The 18,702-nt window shown below is 40.4% G+C and overlaps 2 protein-coding genes across 2 annotated transcripts in view; both read right to left on the bottom strand.

Annotated features, from left to right (window-relative positions):
* Positions 1-2,101, bottom strand: part of LOC124128006 (p53-induced death domain-containing protein 1-like) — a 31,017-nt gene extending 28,916 nt beyond the window's left edge. Inside the window, exon 1 of the mRNA XM_048395612.1 lies at positions 2,024-2,101. The gene's annotated coding sequence lies outside the window, so the exon portion shown is untranslated. The remainder of the gene's footprint in view (positions 1-2,023) is intronic.
* Positions 1-18,702, bottom strand: part of LOC124128861 — a 303,995-nt gene that overhangs the window by 230,743 nt on the left and 54,550 nt on the right. The window lies entirely within an intron of this gene.

Genomic DNA, 18,702 nt, shown 5'->3' with positions numbered 1-18,702 from the left:
GGATACAACAGTCAATATCTCACATTACAGCCACATACAACAGTGACATCTGTACACAATACAACAGTCACATCCATGTCGGATACAACAGTCAATATCTCACATTACAGCCACATACAACAGTCACATCTGTACACAATACAACAGTCACATCCATGTCGGATACAACAGTCAATATCTCACATTACAGCCACATACAACAGTCACATCTGTACACAATACAACAGTCACATCCATGTCGGATACAACAGTCAATATCTCACATTACAGCCACATACAACAGTGACATCTGTACACAATACAACAGTCACATCCATGTCGGATACAACAGTCAATGTCTCACATTACAGACACATACAACAGTCACATCTGTACACAATACAACAGTCACATCCATGTCGGATACAACAGTCAATATCTCACATTACAGCCACATACAACAGTCACATCTGTACACAATACAACAGTCACATCCATGTCGGATACAACAGTCAATATCTCACATTACAGCCACGTACAACACCCACATCTGTACACAATACAACAGTCACATCCATGTCGGATACAACAGTCAATATCTCACATTACAGCCACATACAACAGTGACATCTGTACACAATACAACAGTCACATCCATGTCGGATACAACAGTCAATGTCTCACATTACAGACACATACAACAGTGACATCTGTACACAATACAACAGTCACATCCATGTCGGATACAACAGTCAATATCTCACATTACAGCCACATACAACAGTCACATCTGTACTCAATACAACAGTCACATCCATGTCGGATACAACAGTCAATATCTCACATTACAGCCACGTACAACACCCACATCTGTACACAATACAACAGTCACATCCATGTCGGATACAACAGTCAATATCTCACATTACAGCCACATACAACAGTGACATCTGTACACAATACAACAGTCACATCCATGTCGGATACAACAGTCAATGTCTCACATTACAGACACATACAACAGTCACATCTGTACACAATACAACAGTCACATCCATGTCGGATACAACAGTCAATATCTCACATTACAGCCACGTACAACACCCACATCTGTACACAATACAACAGTCACATCCATGTCGGATACAACAGTCAATATCTCACATTACAGCCACATACAACAGTGACATCTGTACACAATACAACAGTCACATCCATGTCGGATACAACAGTCAATGTCTCACATTACAGACACATACAACAGTCACATCTGTACACAATACAACAGTCACATCCATGTCGGATACAACAGTCAATATCTCACATTACAGCCACATACAACAGTCACATCTGTACACAATACAACAGTCACATCTGTACACAATACAACAGTCACATCTGTACACAATACAACAGTGACATCTGTACACAATACAACAGACACATCTGTACACAATACAACAGTCACATCTGTACACAATACATCAGTCACATCTGTACACAATACAACAGTCACATCTGTACACAATACAACAGTGACATCTGTACACAATACAACAGTCACATCTGTACACAATACAACAGTCACATCTGTACACAATACATCAGTCACATCTGTACACAATACAACAGTCACATCTGTAGGTGATACACTTTGGCCATTGACACATAATCCAGTACACTGTCTTGAATGGTTTATTTTATAACTTCAGCATAGATTGATGAATACATTCTTGGTTCAGTTTTGAAATATTGACAGATATTTTGTATTATGTCTTTCATTCAAATTCTTTTACTGGCCCTTTAATTGTAAGGCCTATTGTTGACAGGTAAAAGCTATAATAAAAACAAATGGGAAATATTACAACTTGTAACTAAGGTAGTAAGTACATGTTATGTTATTTTCGGATTTTAAACGAAACATCTGTGATACACACTTCAACCTTCTCAACATGCAATTTACCCTTTTACACAATTTACATTTGTTATAGCATTGCTAGTTATGATTTACATGTTGTTCCTTATATATATTGTTAATACTTACAAATTTTATGGACCATTTACACCCTACACAAGTTCATGTCATTCTGCTTACGTCCACGTGCTTGTCCATGCACTGACTATAACCCGGATGATTAACCAGGATAAACCAAAACATTAGAGAATTAAATGAAGCTCTCATAAAAGAACTAAAATGACTTATCCTCACAAGTGGTAGCCTACATTCCCGGCCCCTTAAATGTGAAACATTTAACATTATAACTCCATATTAAGGTCATATCAGTCCTTCACATTCAATGTTCAACCGCTCAGGTTTTTATTTCCATCTCACATCGTGGTCTTTTGTTTCATCACTTTCATGCATCATAAACTGATTCTAGTAGACACACTTTGCTTATTGGCCTTATTAACAGAGAGTCTTTAGTTTTCACTTCAATCGATCGCACTAGACCATCTTTGCCCGGGAACACATTTGTGATTCTCGCGAGAGGGCACACACATCTTGGAGAATTATCATTTACAAGTAGCACTATGTCTCCCACTTGGAGATTCACTGTAGATTGTAACCACTTTTGACGGAGCTGTTAGCCTGGTAAGTATTCCTTGAGCCATCATTTCAAGAACTGGTCCGCAAGGAACTGAACCTGGAGGTGAGGAATTTCCTGATCTCAGCAACAAGATATGATTTGGTGTAAGTGGCTCCATATCACTGGGGCTGTCAGATACGATGGTTATTGGCCTAGTGTTGACAATTGCCTCCACTTCACAGAACAATGTTGACAATCCTTCATCATGCAGGCCATACTGTTGATACAATAATGCATTCAGTACTTTCCTCACGGTCCTAATCTGTCTCTCCCCAACTCCTCCCATGTGAGAGGCAGATGGGGGATTAAACATCCACTGAATTTCTTTCTGTAGCATGTGTTCCTGGATTTCATGGTGATTCCATGACAGAATTGCTTCTCTTAATTCCTTCTGAGCTCCTCGAAAGTTGGTTCCATTATCAGAACGTACTATATGTGGGACGCCTCTTCGTGCTTCAAACCATCTCAAAGAATTTATGAAGGAATCCGTGTCCATGCTGTCTAGCTTCTCAAGGTGAATAGCTCTTGTTGTTAAACAGGTAAAGATACAACCATATCCCTTAACTTCGCTTCTCCCACGTTTGATCAGAAACGGTCCAAAACAATCCACACCTGTGTGAGCAAATGGTGGTTTTCCAGGTGTGACTCGGTCTTCTGGTAGATTTGCCATTTTCTGATGGGAGCGTTTTCCTTGTAATCGTTTGCATTTGACACAGTCTTTCAGTACTTTTCTGATTGTTCTGCGAGCACTGATGACCCAGAACCTTTGTCTTACATGTGACAGAACATGCTCAGTCCCTGAATGACCTAATTATTCATGATAACAACGAACAATCAACGTGACAATATCATGTCCTTTTGGTAGGATCATCTGATGTTTAGATTCTTCAGATATTGGAGCATTATTCAAACGCCCTCCTACACATAGTATTCCATCTTGATTCAAGAATGGTTCAAGTAAGTAAATTGGGCTTGATTTTGTGATGGAGCGGTCATTTAGAAGACATTCCACTTCAAGCCGAAATGCAAGATTCTGAGTGTACCTAACAATTTCAGTTTCAGCTTGTTTCATCTCGGAAACAACAAGAGGTTCCATGGAAATCCTTTCTTCAGAATTTCCCTCTCGGACATGTTTTAACAAACAGTGCTTTAGTCTCAGTATCCAAGCAACCATTTTCTTGAGGTGGTACCAAGAGGAATATCGGCTAAGGAGTCGATCTGTAGTGGATGGTTCAACCTTGTCAGAACTTGCAAAGTTGACCTTCACTTTCTTAACTTCCAAATCCTCTCCTGACACAGGAAGTACTGTTGGTGTTTTTGCCAAGTATCTTTATTCTCCCACAGGAAGCTCGGTCCCTGCAACCAGTTTCCCTTTGCAAGTAGTTCATCAGCATCAAGTTCACGAGATGCATCATCAGCGGGATTGAGTGATGATGGGACATATTATCTCCAACTTTGTGGTGAAGAACCTTCACGAATTTGTGTCACTCTGTTGGCGAAAAACGTTTGGTATCTTTGAAAGTCATTTTTGATATAGTGTAGTACTATCATGCTGTCTGTCCAAAATGAAGATTGTTCGGTTTCCATTCTCAGTTCTTTGCGTAACATTTCATCAAGTTTTACACTCAGCACAGCCGCACAGAGTTCAAGCCTTGGTATTGTGATACTTTTGATTGGCGCTAATCTCGACTTCGCCATCAGAAAGGAGCAATGGATTCTTCCACATGAATCAACGATCCTGACATACGATACAGCACCATATCCTGCTGTTGAAGCATCCGGAAAATGGTGTAATTCAGCAGACATCATTTCACAAAAGTCATTCGGAATCACACATCTTGGGACAGTGAAGTCTTCAATATGACACAGCTTAGACAGCCAGTTTGTCCATCCTTTTCAGAGTCGACATTCATCCTGAAATATCATCTTTGCCTTTAAGATCAGTGGTGACAAGAATCCTATTGGATCATAGACAGAGGTAAGTATACTGAGGAGACCTCTCTTGGTTGCAGGCCTATTCTTTGGTTGGAATTTGAAACCAAGCTGATCAGTTTCAGTGTCCCATTTCCCGCCAAGAGCCTTCTCTTGAGGGAGCTCATCATCGCACAGATTGATGTCTTTCAACTCTTTGGCTCTTTCCTCAACTGGGATACTCTGGAGTACTGTTCTACTATTACTGGTCCATTTTGTGAGCCTTAAACCTCCTCTCTGTAGGAGATCACACACATTCTGAACAAACTTGATACCTTTCTCCTTGGAATCAACAGATTTCAGACAATCATCTACATAAAAATTGTCAGTAACAGTCTGAATTGTATCTTTATCAAAATCATCCACATTGTCTGCTGCAGCTTTCCTCAGTGCATAATTGGCACAACTGGAGCTCCATATGCCACCAAATAGATGTGATGTCATCCTATAGACCTCTATATCTCCACCTAGTTCACCATTCTTCCACCAAAGGAACCTCAAAGCATTGCGATGTTGATCAGCAACCTTTACTCTGTGATACATTGATTCAATATCACCGGCGATGGCAATCCTTTTCTCACGGAAGCGCAACAGTACACCCATCAAAGTATTGGTTAAATCTGGACCTTGATGAACTGATTCATTTAAGCTGATTCCACCAAACGTGGCTGAACAGTCAAACACAATTCTGAATTTCCCTGGCTTCTTGTCACTGGTGACTACATGATGAGGGAGGTACCAGACTGATCCATCATCAATACATACTTCATCATCAGGAACCTTCTCTGCATAGCCTTTGTACACCATGTCATCAATACCTGCTTTGTAATGCTCATACATATCATCATTCCTAGACAGCTTCTTGGTTAATGATACTAGGCGGGTTTCTGCCATGCAGAAATTGTTAGGCAAATTAGGGGGATTTACTTTGAAAGGTATAGGTACCTTGTGATGCCTCTTCTCCCTCTCAACAGTATTGTCCCATAATCGAATGACCTGCTTGTCATGGAATGAAAGTTGTGATCTTCCATCACTCACATTGTCCAGATGCCAGAACTTCTCGACTTGTGATTCTAAGTTAGCTTCAACTTGCACAAAGTTGGACGTCATGTCTTGCTGAATGCCTCTTTGTAGAGGTCCACTGATGGCCCATCTGAATATTGTTTTTGTGGCATAGGGCTCATCAGCTTTCCCTGATCGCACCTCAAGTGGGGTTAAAACTAACGGATTGTCTTGACCTATCAGCACTGTCACTTTGGCAAATTTGCCTTCAACCCTGGGTAGTTCAATCCCTTGAAAGTGTTTCCATTTGTCAACATCACACTGTGATACAGCACTGCCTTCTAACACAGGCATCTGAGAGAGCACAAATACATTTGACATGTTTGTAACATGTCTTCCATTGATGTCTGTTAAGCTAAGGGAGACAACCTCTGTCTGAGACTCATAGCTTTTGTCAGTAAGAGTATTTAAAGAAAGCATAGCACCACTGCCATCCAACTTCAAAGTATTTGTCTTTGGAACAAAAGGTATTTGTGCTTCCTGGGTCTAACAAAGCATAAGTCTTAATTACTTCATGTTCACTACATCCTTTCACACAGACAGGAACTATGGGGAGAGCTATTCTTGTTCCTCCGGCCCCATTGACTCCATACACTGAGCTTGACTGAATCTTGTTCTCTGCATGCTCACTGCAACTTGAAGATTGTAACGTGGGATTCATATCCTGGCTGTCTGGCCTCGGCTCTTTAACAGATTTCAAAGATGTCCTTGAACTGTCATGGAGCAAACTGGAATGCTTCCGGTTATGTTGTTTACAACTGCTATTGTCACACATGCTGTCCTTCATACATCGAGATGACAAATGCCTTGATGAGAAACAATTAAAGCACAACTTCTGTCTTATTGTAAACTCCAGTCTCTTCTGTAAAGTCATCTTCTTGAAAGTAGGACACTGGTAAAGAGGATGACTGCCAGTACAACATTTACAAGCTCTCTGTGGCTGTTCATGAAGGCTTCTGTTTTCCTGAGTAATGTTCCCTTGTGCAATAAAATTGGAAGCTGACTTACACTTGACGCTTGTCCTTTGTGGAGGTGGTTTCTCTGTAGAATCCTTTACACTGATTCCAAACACCGGGTCATCCAGTTCTTCAGCAACAATTTCTATAAATTCAGCAAGATGCCCAATTCCTGGATACTGACCATTGCGCTTTAAAACATTTACAGCTTCTTTTCTCCATCTACCTTGAATAAAGAAGGGAAGCTTCTCTACAATCTTTCTCATTCTCAATTGATTGTCGATTTCGCCCAGTCTGCTCATTGCTGTAAGTGAAACCACACAGCTTCTAACAGAATCCGCATATCTTCTCAGTCCAGCACTGTCATTAGGTTTCAAGTTGGGGACTTCTGTCACCTTATCCACCCCTGCTTTAGCGATGACATATTGATTGCCAAATCTCTCCAACAGTAACTTTCTGGCTTGAATGTAACCAATCTCTGGATTCATGATTACACAGCACTCTATAACCTCTTGAGCATGCCCAGTGCAGTACTGTAAAAGCCTATTCAGTTTAGCACTGTTGCTGATTGATGTTTCCCCTATACTAATGTCAAAAGACCTGATGAATGCCCAGTATTGCAGAGGATTTCCATCAAATTTCATGATTTCAACTTTTGGCAACTGAAGCAAATGTAACATTTAATACTGCGTATTATCTGGCTGTGGTGGTTGAACAGTATCATTATGGCTTGTCCAAGACACTGCATTTGGATTGAGTTGCTGATCACTGGGTATCGGGTTACTTAACACTAAATGCACTGTTTTGGGATTTGTGCCCATTATACCATCATCTTTAACAGAAGGGGGTCCATCGATTTCATTGATTGCCTTTATTTCAGCTTCAGCGGCTGCAAGCTCAGTCTCCATTTGAAGAGTCTCTTCTTGTAATTCAAGTTCAAATTTCTTTAACTTCAGTTCCTGACTCTTCTTCAGAGCAGATTGTTTGACTTTCAGTGCAGCTCTCCTTGCTGCAATCTTCAATCTCGTGCTTCCACTACTTGCATGGCTTCCTACCTGACTCGCTGAATCACTTGGTTTTACTGTATCATGATGCCACATCTGTACACTAGACATCACTGTTTTCAGTCTATCTGACATCTTATCCATGTACATGTCCAGTTTACTAATCTTTTCTGCATCATCTCACACTATCTCCTTCAGCTGATTTACTTTCTGTGTCAAACTGTCAAAGATTTTCTCAATTGATTTCACTGATCCTTCAACATGTTCAATGTCTGTAGGACTAGCATTCTTATTTACAATGAGACCATTTATCTGATTTTCAGTTCTGGTGAATGCAGATTGGATACCCGCTCTTTCTTTATTCAGTTGAATTATCCTTTCACTCTGAACTTCATCTTAATTTATTGTTACATTAGACATTCTGTCACTAGCAATCCAGCTGTCTGTGTCACTTCTAATGTCTGAAGATAACATTCTTTGTTATGTATAAAACAATTCTTGTACTTTTATGTAGGTGATACGCTTTGGCCATTGACCCATAATCCAGTACACTGTCTTGAATGGTTTATTTTATAACTTCAGCATATATCGATGAATACATTTTTGATTTAGTCTTGAATCATTGACAGATATTTGTATTATGTCTTTCCTTCAAATTCCTTTACTGGCCCTTTAATTGTAAGGCCTATTGTTGACAGGTACAAGCTATAATAAAAACAAATGGGAAAAATATTACAACTTGTTACTAAGGTAGTAAGTACATGTTATGTTATTTTCAATGTTATTTTCCGGATTTTAAACGAAACATCTGTGATACACACTTCAACCTTCTTAACATGCAATTTACCCTTTTACATCATTTACATTTGTTATAGCATTGCTAGTTATGATTTACATGTTGTTCCTTATATATATTGTTAATACTTACAAATTTTATCGGCCATTTACACCCTACACAAGTTCATGTCATTCTGCTTACGTCCACGTGCTTGTCCATGCACTGACTATAACCCGGATGATTAACCAGGATAAACCAAAACATTAGATAATTAAATGAAGCTCTCATAAAAGAACCAAAATGACTTATCCTCACAAGTGGTAGCCTACACCTTTGACTATTACTGCGTTCTTTGTATCAAAGACAATATTCTGAAAAAAGTGATCCATCCTGTTTTCTATTGAGGCGCAACATGCCCGTTTGCCCGAGCTGGCCTTTTGCCAAACACTTGAGTCGGGCCGACCTCCATAGTAACTGTGAGCAATGGAAACGAAAAGAGTTATAATTCTCAGTCTTGTGTTGTTGTGTGGTGTCAGTGACGTTCATGATGACACCAGTTTGGCCACATCCTGGCCACATATATCAAAGCAGGGGAAGGATAGTTGTTAATATCAAGACTTTAACATGTGTCAGTTATCACTGAAAAAAAGAACTAGCTTACACGTTCATTCCCGCCTTGATAAAGCAAGTGAAACAAGCATTTTCTGACATTCCATTAGAAGACTATTTTGGGAATAGTATCAGCGGACATGTTCTAGATGTAGTTAACAGCATGAAAGCTGGTATTCCTAACACAAAGACACAACTTCGCTCAGTGGCATGACAGTTCAGACATGTTGAAAGGAAACGAGACACTTACAAAGAGAGTCTTGAAAATTATGTTGCCAGCAGACCAAAGACACCCATAGTTTACAACTGCAGCTGAATGAGATGGCAGCTGTTCTCCGTGATGCAAAGATAATGACCACTGCTCTGAGGGAGGTGGGTGGTCAGGTAGCCTACTGGTTAAAGCGTTCGCTAGTCACGCCGAGGACCCAGATTCGATTCCCAACATGGATACAATGTGTGAAGCCCATTTCTGGTGTCCCCCGCTGTGATATTGCTGGAATATTGCTGGAATATTGCTGGAATATTGCTGGAATATTGCTAAAAGCGGCATAAAACCATACTCACTCACTCTAAGGGAGGATTTGATGACACCGAATTCAAGCTGTGTGATGAGAGAAGAGACAGAAGTAGGAAATGCAGCTAAGTTAAGTACTGACATTCAGAGTTTGAACATTTAACTAAATAAGACGATTGAGGATTTACATGGTTCAAAGCAAAGAATCACTGGTCTTACAGAAGACATGATGACACTGAATACATGCTGTGTGATGACAGAAGATATAAAAGAGAGCGATGTTATCTTCATTCTCGCAGGTGTCATTGACAATCGCCTTCTCCGTTTCCTGGTGCTGCAGGTGAGACTTTTAGCAGATATTTCTTTTGATTATGGAAACTGTTAATTTACAATCGCCTCTGTTAGCATTCCATGCTAAAGCTGGTTGATATCTATTATTTCCTTGGATAGAACATAAATGTATGCCTGGAATTTCAAACAGTATATTGATACATACAAAGGCAACGCCTTCCTCTGCCTTTAGAAATGTGTCTAAACCTTCTGTGTTTTAATGTGAAGACAGTAAATTAAGCTTATTTCAAAAGTTATATTTAGCATTTTAAAATGACAACATACAGCATGCAGAGCATTTCTAGACTAGACTGTTCTTATGGTCGACGAAACGTTATTTTTCGGTCATCTATTATGCAAAGCTCCGTCGTCTGTTCCGTCACAGGAATCGGAAGCTTCCAGACTCACAGATTGATTTATGGTGATGGCCCTGCTGCTTTATGCCCCGCTATGTTCACCAAACCATCCACATAAAAGTAATTTACAATCTGGATTACGAACAATGTTTGATGACATGTGTGATTGGTGGGATAATGGAAAATCCTCTTATTTGTCAGTTTTAAAACATCCTTCAACATTTATTATGTGTTTCAACAGCCTGAAGCATAAGCAAGTTCTTTTAATGAAATCACAGGCAGTACATGTATGTACACCCATTAACAGGTGCGGATTTTGTATCAATTTCACTAAAACATACTATTTGGGTATTTGTCAAATTAATATTGCAGATGCTAAGAATTACAGACCCATGCATTTGACAGCTTTGTATTTATTTGTGTATCAATATATTATTTTTCATTGTGGACATGCACCTTGTTTTTTATTCAGTTAATCATAAATGCCATAATCTGACTTGTACTGTAGTATCATTCATACATATGTTTACAGGAGATGTTTGACTTCAAAGTTTATGAAAAATATTCAGTTTACAAAAAATCATTTTTTATCTCAATTGCCTTAACTTTCAGAGAATGAAATCCCTTTCTGTTGACAAAGTCAGCCTCGTTGACCTTTGGCGTTTGATTTTAATCTGTGTGCCGTCAACACAGCCAATCACATTTGGAAATCCCAGATAAATTATTTCATAAAATATTAGCGGTAATCCGAGCATGCTTGTGGAACTGAAGCAGAGCAATGTATTTTCATTACTTTTAGCACGAATACGGTAAAGTGTTTTTCTTTAGGTGGCACCAGTGTCGTGTTCTAAATTTAGATCAAAATGGCGGCCTCCGGAGACTCGGGGAAAGCACCGTATGTATCCTTTTCGTGTATGTGTTTATTCAGACTGTTATATTAATGCTCAAATGTCAGTTTGGGGTGCATTACTTACCAGCAATGATGCATGCCATTAATTTGACACCTTGTAGCCTCAGACAATTTACGACGTGCCATAAGGTACTGACACGCAATACTAATTGAAAGGAGAGAGTGTGATATGTCATGATTCCAAACTTGATTTAAAAAATGTTTTGGTCTGACATTGCGCACATCCGTGCATTGCGCGTCGTTGCACGTGCAGTACATACCTCCAAAAAAGTCCTGCTATAGAGCAAGATGCTATATGTCACAAAGATTAATCAGTAACATTCTGTTCTCTTAATTCACAGAATAATAGGTCTATGAATTAGGTGTTGCCTGATTAATTTCCATGTTCATACACTCTTCAAAAACAGAAAAGTACATGTAGATTTTTAGGAAATTCAATGTACCTAATACAGTCGATATATTTAATTTAATATCATAGATACAGATATTAAATTTTGGAGCTTGATAGTCACATGTTGTGACAAATGCATTGAAAACTGTCATATCACACAAAGCCACAAGGTTACGCTGAACTCAGTATCTCGTGTGACCGCCCCGGGCAGCAATCACAGCTCTGCATCTCCTCGGCACTTCTGGATAAGTGTACGAATTCTGTCATGTGGAATACTGCGCCATTCTGTTTGTAACTGAACTGAACTGAACTTTATTTACGCTCAGGCCGCTATCAGCGGCATCGGAGGAACACAATAATTCCAACAACATAATACGTATACATATAAATATAGAATACATACAAAAACATCTTGGCCGAGCATGCATTCATTTTAATACAGATTTACTATGGCAGCAATATATGTTCAAAAAGAGGGAGAGTTACTTGATAGGTTTAAACAATGACATGATGATTTTACAGAATTTTGACAGTTTTCTCAATGTTCCTGGTCGTGAATTATTTAAAAAGTAAATTCATTTTATGCATATTGGGCTAAATGTAGTAGAACCTGTGTAAAAAGTGTTTTTAACGTTTTCTAAAGATGGACAAATATACAAATTTTGAAATTCATCATCAATGTCAGATTATGTGCAAGGTTGTCATTTCCTCTCGGTTAAAGGTATTTTCCTCCATCTCCCAGTTTCAATAGGTAGATTATGATTACAAGTTCTAAACTTAAGTAAGACTCGCCAAGCGTTTTCCTGCAGTACGTTTAAATAATATTCAAAATTTAGGCAATCATTTTTGTTGATTCTATCCATTGTGCCTTTTGAAGACTTATCCCGTGCACTGGTCCAACACTGCAGGTTAATGTCATTTATTGTTTCATGGACTAGATGTTTAAGGTATGAGGGATTTTTAAAATTTTGTGAAAACCAAATGTAGCTATGTCCAAGTTCATCAAAAGTTTGTTATATATATGTAATCCATCTATGTTTACATTTCCCAAATAGGGCATCATTAAAAATGACAACGCGTTGGCCAGTTGTGAGAGAGTCTGAGGCGTGTTCTAACGTTGATGTACAAGTCAATCGAGTTCATCCCAGAGGTGTTCGATTGGGTTCAGATCATGAGATCTTGAGAGCCAGGGCAAGGTGTTGATGTTGGCATTATGTAGGTAGTGACACGAGATGTGTGCGGTGGAGTGTTGTCCTGTTGACACAGCTCCCTCTGGTGGCCAATGATTTCAAGAAGGTGAGGATGAAGAATTTGGTTCATGTAGCGATTTGCTGTCAAAATTCCCTGAACCACACCCAAGTCAGATCTTGTGGTGTTGGATATGCCAACACACACACACCATGATACTACCGCCACCGAATTTGTCACATTCACGTACACAATGTGGGGCAAAATGCTCATTTCGACAACAATAAACATATTGTCTTCCATCTCGCCGGTGAAGAAGAAATCGTGATTCATCACTAAACGACACTCGTCGCCAGTTTCTCAAAATCCAAGGCTCGGAGGTATGGCACCAACGCAAGCGTCGCTGTCGATGGATCTGTTGCAAAACAGGGACGGTAAGGGTCTTCTGGGTCGGATTCCAGCCTCGGTTCCTCACAGTCTGGTCCGATATTCTCCTCAAACCAGGGATGCGTCCTGCAGTCTCCGTAGCTGTAGCATTGCGATGACGTAGGTGGAACAATCGAATGTACCAATCCTGTGCTGGGGTGGTAACTCTCGGTCGGATGGTCTGCAAAGGATTTGAACTGTGTGAATCGGTCACAAAGGCGACAAATGGTGCTGTGGTGGACGTTGAAGTGGCGCGCAACAGACGACTGCGATTCCCCCTCTTTGGATACGTCCTATTGCGATGTTCACATTGGCGGCGCTGAGTCTCTGCATTTTCGAACTGGGAAAATGTTGACAATTGAATGACAAATTATTCACTTTTGCTTGCCTTTTTATAGCCACTACCACGAGTTACGAATGCCATAACATGCAAATGCATTTTGCTTTACTGTTTTCCTCCATGACATTGTTGAAAAAGTGTGAAAACAATGTTGTTTAAAAGATAGCAAATCGACAATGGCTTTGTTTTGATACACTGTTTATCGAATATGAGGCCACCAATATTTTCCAATGAACAAATATAAAATTTATATACCAGATTTTTTGTGTAGTCAGATTCAATGAACTAAATACTACCTGTGCCTCTTTTTTGGAGTATGTGTATCTAAAACCAAGGTTTTAATTTTTTTTAGGTGAACAAGCTAAATCATCAAAAGTAATTTTTTTTTATAAGTTAAGGACCCCTAGAAAAAAAGAAGATACCCGTACCAACCGAGGAATAATATTCCATTGAAAAATAAATTGTTGTGATTGAAAACGCAGCGAAAGTGATGACCTGTTTTTTTAAAAGTGCCAGAAATACAAACCTACCACGTCTTCTTATTGCCTTTGATACAATGGCTGCTCCAAAACTTTTATATTGTTCAGATGAATGGGGTTTTGAAAATAAGAGTTAATAGAAAAAATACCCTTAAATTCTTGAAACTTACAGCCCGATTAAGAAATTAAACGCGAAATTGTATGGTATGTGGAGAACTTGACCAATTTATATTAAACTGTTTAAAAATATGATAACCTACTGACACAAACTGAGTTGCCAAAATTGCATGCATAAAATATCACATTTTTTGTATCGCTACATTACATACTAAACGATGTTGGACTCACTGAAGGGTTACATAAACCATACATACGCACTACCAATTTGATAGTTTCAACTGTGGAAAAGACACTTAAGGATCCCTTTATACAAAAGTCGAGGGAAAGTATGGAGTCGAGTCCAAAGGGTATATACTATAAACACTAAAAGTAAGTAAATTATCTGTTACTCCCTAATACTTCAAATCATAACTTGCCCATTGAGACTGGCCGATGGCAGAATATACCAAGAGAAGAACAGCTTTGTCAACTCAATGATTCACTTTCTTTTCAGATGCGATTCTCTTCTCTAACATAAGAATTCTGTATATTCCAAACAATTCTACAAGTGGTCAAATATTTTTAAACTCTGCAGAACTGTATCACCTAATAGGTTAAAAGATATAAGAAATTTGTCCAAACATATTTTATGTCTATGTAGGTTAATTTGAAGGAACTAATGAACTTGTCACTCATGTTGATATGTTTGGTATTTGGAGTCACCATTCCAAGATTGTTAATTCTCCCTTTCAACAAGAATCATGAATGTACAATCGTTGATAGTTACCATAGCAAGCTCCATAAGCGATATCTGTACAGACTTTGAGGTGCGCCGACTGTTGATAGTTAACATATCAAATTCCATAAGCGATATCTGTACAGACTTTGAGGTGCGCCGACTGTTGATAGCATAGCAAGCTCCATAAGCGATATCTGTACAGATTTGGAGTTTCGACGATTGTTGATTGTTAGCATAGCAACCTCCATAACTGATATCTGTACAGACTCTAAGGTTTGCGGACTGTTGATAGCAGCATATCAAGCTACATAAGCGATATCTGTACAGACTTTGAGGTGCGCCGACACTTGATAGTTAGCATAGCAAGCTCAAAAAGCGATATCTGTACAGACTTTGAGGCTCGCTGATTATTGATAGTTAGCAAAGCAAGCTCCATAAGTGATATCTGTACAGACTTTGAGGTGCGCCGACTGCTGATAGTTAGCATAGCGAGCTCCATAAGCGATATCTGTACAGACTTTGAGGTGCGCCGACACATAATAGTTAGCATAGCAAGCTCCATAGGCGATATATGTACAGACTTTGGGGTTTGCCGACTGTTGATTGATAGCACAGCAAGCTCCATAAGTGATATCTGTACAGACTTTGAGGTGCGCCGACTGTTGATAGTTAACATATCAAATTCCATAAGCGATATCTGTACAGACTTTGAGGTGCGCCGACTGTTGATAGCATAGCAAGCTCCATAAGCGATATCTGTACAGATTTGGAGTTTCGACGATTGTTGATTGTTAGCATAGCAACCTCCATAACTGATATCTGTACAGACTCTAAGGTTTGCGGACTGTTGATAGCAGCATATCAAGCTACATAAGCGATATCTGTACAGACTTTGAGGTGCGCCGACACTTGATAGTTAGCATAGCAAGCTCAAAAAGCGATATCTGTACAGACTTTGAGGCTCGCTGATTATTGATAGTTAGCAAAGCAAGCTCCATAAGTGATATCTGTACAGACTTTGAGGTGCGCCGACTGCTGATAGTTAGCATAGCGAGCTCCATAAGCGATATCTGTACAGACTTTGAGGTGCGCCGACACATAATAGTTAGCATAGCAAGCTCCATAGGCGATATATGTACAGACTTTGGGGTTTGCCGACTGTTGATTGATAGCACAGCAAGCTCCATAAGTGATATCTGTACAGACTTTGAGGTGCGCCGACTGTTGATAGTAAGCACAGCAAGCTCCATAAGCGATACCTGTACAGACTCTGAGGTGCGCGGACTATTGATAGTTAGTATAGCAAGCTCCATAAGTGATATCTGTACAGACTTTGAGGTGCGCCGACTGTTGATAGTTAGCAAAGCAAGCTCCATAAGCGATATCTGTACAGACTTTGAGGTGCGCCGACTGTTGATAGTTAGCATAGCAAGCTCTATAAGCGATATCTGTTCAGACTTTGAGGTGCGCTGACTGTTGATAGTTAGCAAAGCAAGCTCCATAAGCGATATATGTACAGACTTTGAGGTGCGCCGACTGTTGATAGTTAACAAAGCAAGCTCCATAAGCGATATCTGTACAGACTTTGAGGTGCGCCGATTGTTGATAGTATAGCAAGCTCCATAAGCGATATCTGTACAGATTTGGAGTTTCGCTGATTGTTGATAGTTAACATATCAAATTCCATAAGCGATATCTGTACAGACTTTGAGGTGCGCCGACTGTTGATAGCATAGCAAGCTCCATAAGCGATATCTGTACAGATTTGGAGTTTCGCCGATTGTTGATTGTTAGCATAGCAACCTCCATAAGTGATATCTGTACAGACTCTAAGGTTTGCGGACTGTTGATAGCAGCATATCAAGCTCCATAAGCGATATCTGTACAGACTTTGAGGTGCGCCGACACTTGATAGTTAGCATAGCAAGCTCCATAAGTGATATCTGTACAGACTTTGAGGTGCGCCGACTGCTGATAGTTAGCATAGCGAGCTCCATGAGCGATATCTGTACAGACTTTGAGGTGCGCCGACTGTTGATAGCAGCATAGCGAGCTCCATAAGCGATATCTGTACAGACTTTGAGGTGCGCCGACACATGATAGTTAGCATAGCAAGCTCCATAGGCGATATCTGTACAGACTTTGGGGTTCGCCGACTGTTGATAGTTAGCATAGCGAGCTCCATAAGCGATATCTGTACAGACTTTGAGGTGCGCCGACTGTTGATAGCTAGTACAGCATGCCCTATAAGTGATATCTGTACAGACTTTGAGGTGCGCCGACACTTGATAGTTAGCATAGCGAGCTCCATAAGCGATATCTGTACAGACTTTGGGGTTCGCCGACTGTTGATAGCATAGCAAGCTCCATAAGCGATATCTGTACAGACTTTGAGGTGCGCCGACTGTTGATAGTTAGCAAAGCAAGCTCCATAAGCGATATCTGTACAGACTTTGAGGTGCGCCGACTGTTGATAGCAGCATAGCGAGCTCCATAAGCGATATCTGTACAGACTCTGAGGTGCGCCGACACTTGATAGTTAGCATAGCGAGCTCCATAAGCGATATCTGTACAGACTTTGAGGTGCGCCGACTGTTGATAGTTAGCATAGCAAGCTCCATAAGTGATATCTGTACAGACTCTGAGGTGCGGCGACTGTTGATAGCATATCATGCTCCATAAGCGATATCTGTACAGACTTTGAGGTGCGCCGACTTTTAATAGCATAGCACAGCAAGCTCCATAAGTGATATCTGTATGATTATGTGGTTTATATGGTTTTCTAAACAGGATATTATGTGTTTCAGCCTTGTGTACTGCGAAACGACGCGAAAGGGCTGAACGTCTCCGAGTGACTACACAGAAGGTAGGTGGGGAAACCCAGCAGGCAGAGAGCCCACTGCTAAATCCTTCATACAATTAACAAGCTGGTGTAAAGACCCGTCGTGGCTGCCTCTTGCATGCTATCGTATCTCAGTTGTGTAGATGGGTGCTCACGTTGTCAACAACAGGGCTGACTCTTGCATGCTATGGTATCTCAGTTGTGAAGAAGGGTGCTCATGTTGTCAACAACAGGGCTGACTCTTGCATGCTATCGTATCTCAGTTGTGTAGATGGGTGCTCATGTTGTCAACAGCAGGGCTGCCTTTTGCATGCTATCGTATCTCAGTTGTGTAGATGGGTGCTCATGTTGTCAACAACAGGGCTGCCTCTTGCATGCTATCGTATCTCAGTTGTGTAGATGGGTGCTTATGTTGTCAACAACAGGGCTGACTCTTGCATGCTATGGTATCTCAGTTGTGTAGATGGGTGCTCATGTTGTCAACAACAGGGCTGCCTTTTGCATGCTATGGTATCTCAGTTGTGTAGATGGGTGCTCATGTTGTCAACAACAGGGCTGCCTCTTGCATGCTATGGTATCTCAGTTGTGTAGATGGGTGCTCATGTTGTCAACAACAGGGCTGCCTTTTGCATGCTATCGTATCTCAGTTGTGTAGATGGGTGCTCATGTTGTCAACAACAGGGCTGACTCTTGCATGCTATGGTATCTCAGTTGTGTAGATGGGTGTTCATGTTGTCAACAACAGGGCTGCCTTTTGCATGCTATCGTATCTCAGTTGTGTAGATGGGTGCTCATGTTGTCAACAACAGGGCTGCCTTTTGCATGCTATCGTATCTCAGTTGTGTAGATGGGTGCTCATGTTGTCAACAACAGGGCTGACTCTTGCATGCTATGGTATCTCAGTTGTGTAGATGGGTGTTCATGTTGTCAACAACAGGGCTGCCTTTTGCATGCTATCGTATCTCAGTTGTGTAGATGGGTGCTCATGTTGTCAACAACAGGGCTGCCTTTTGCATGCTATCGTATCTCAGTTGTGTAGATGGGTGCTCATGTTGTCAACAACAGGGCTGACTCTTGCATGCTATGGTATCTCAGTTGTGTAGATGGGTGTTCATGTTGTCAAAAACAGGGCTGCCTTTTG

The sequence above is a fragment of the Haliotis rufescens genome, unplaced genomic scaffold (assembly GCF_023055435.1).
Source record: "Haliotis rufescens isolate VD_foot unplaced genomic scaffold, xgHalRufe1.0.p SCAF_14, whole genome shotgun sequence".
In the NCBI taxonomy this organism is placed as follows: domain Eukaryota; kingdom Metazoa; phylum Mollusca; class Gastropoda; order Lepetellida; family Haliotidae; genus Haliotis; species Haliotis rufescens.
This window is presented reverse-complemented; position numbering and strand designations above follow the sequence as displayed.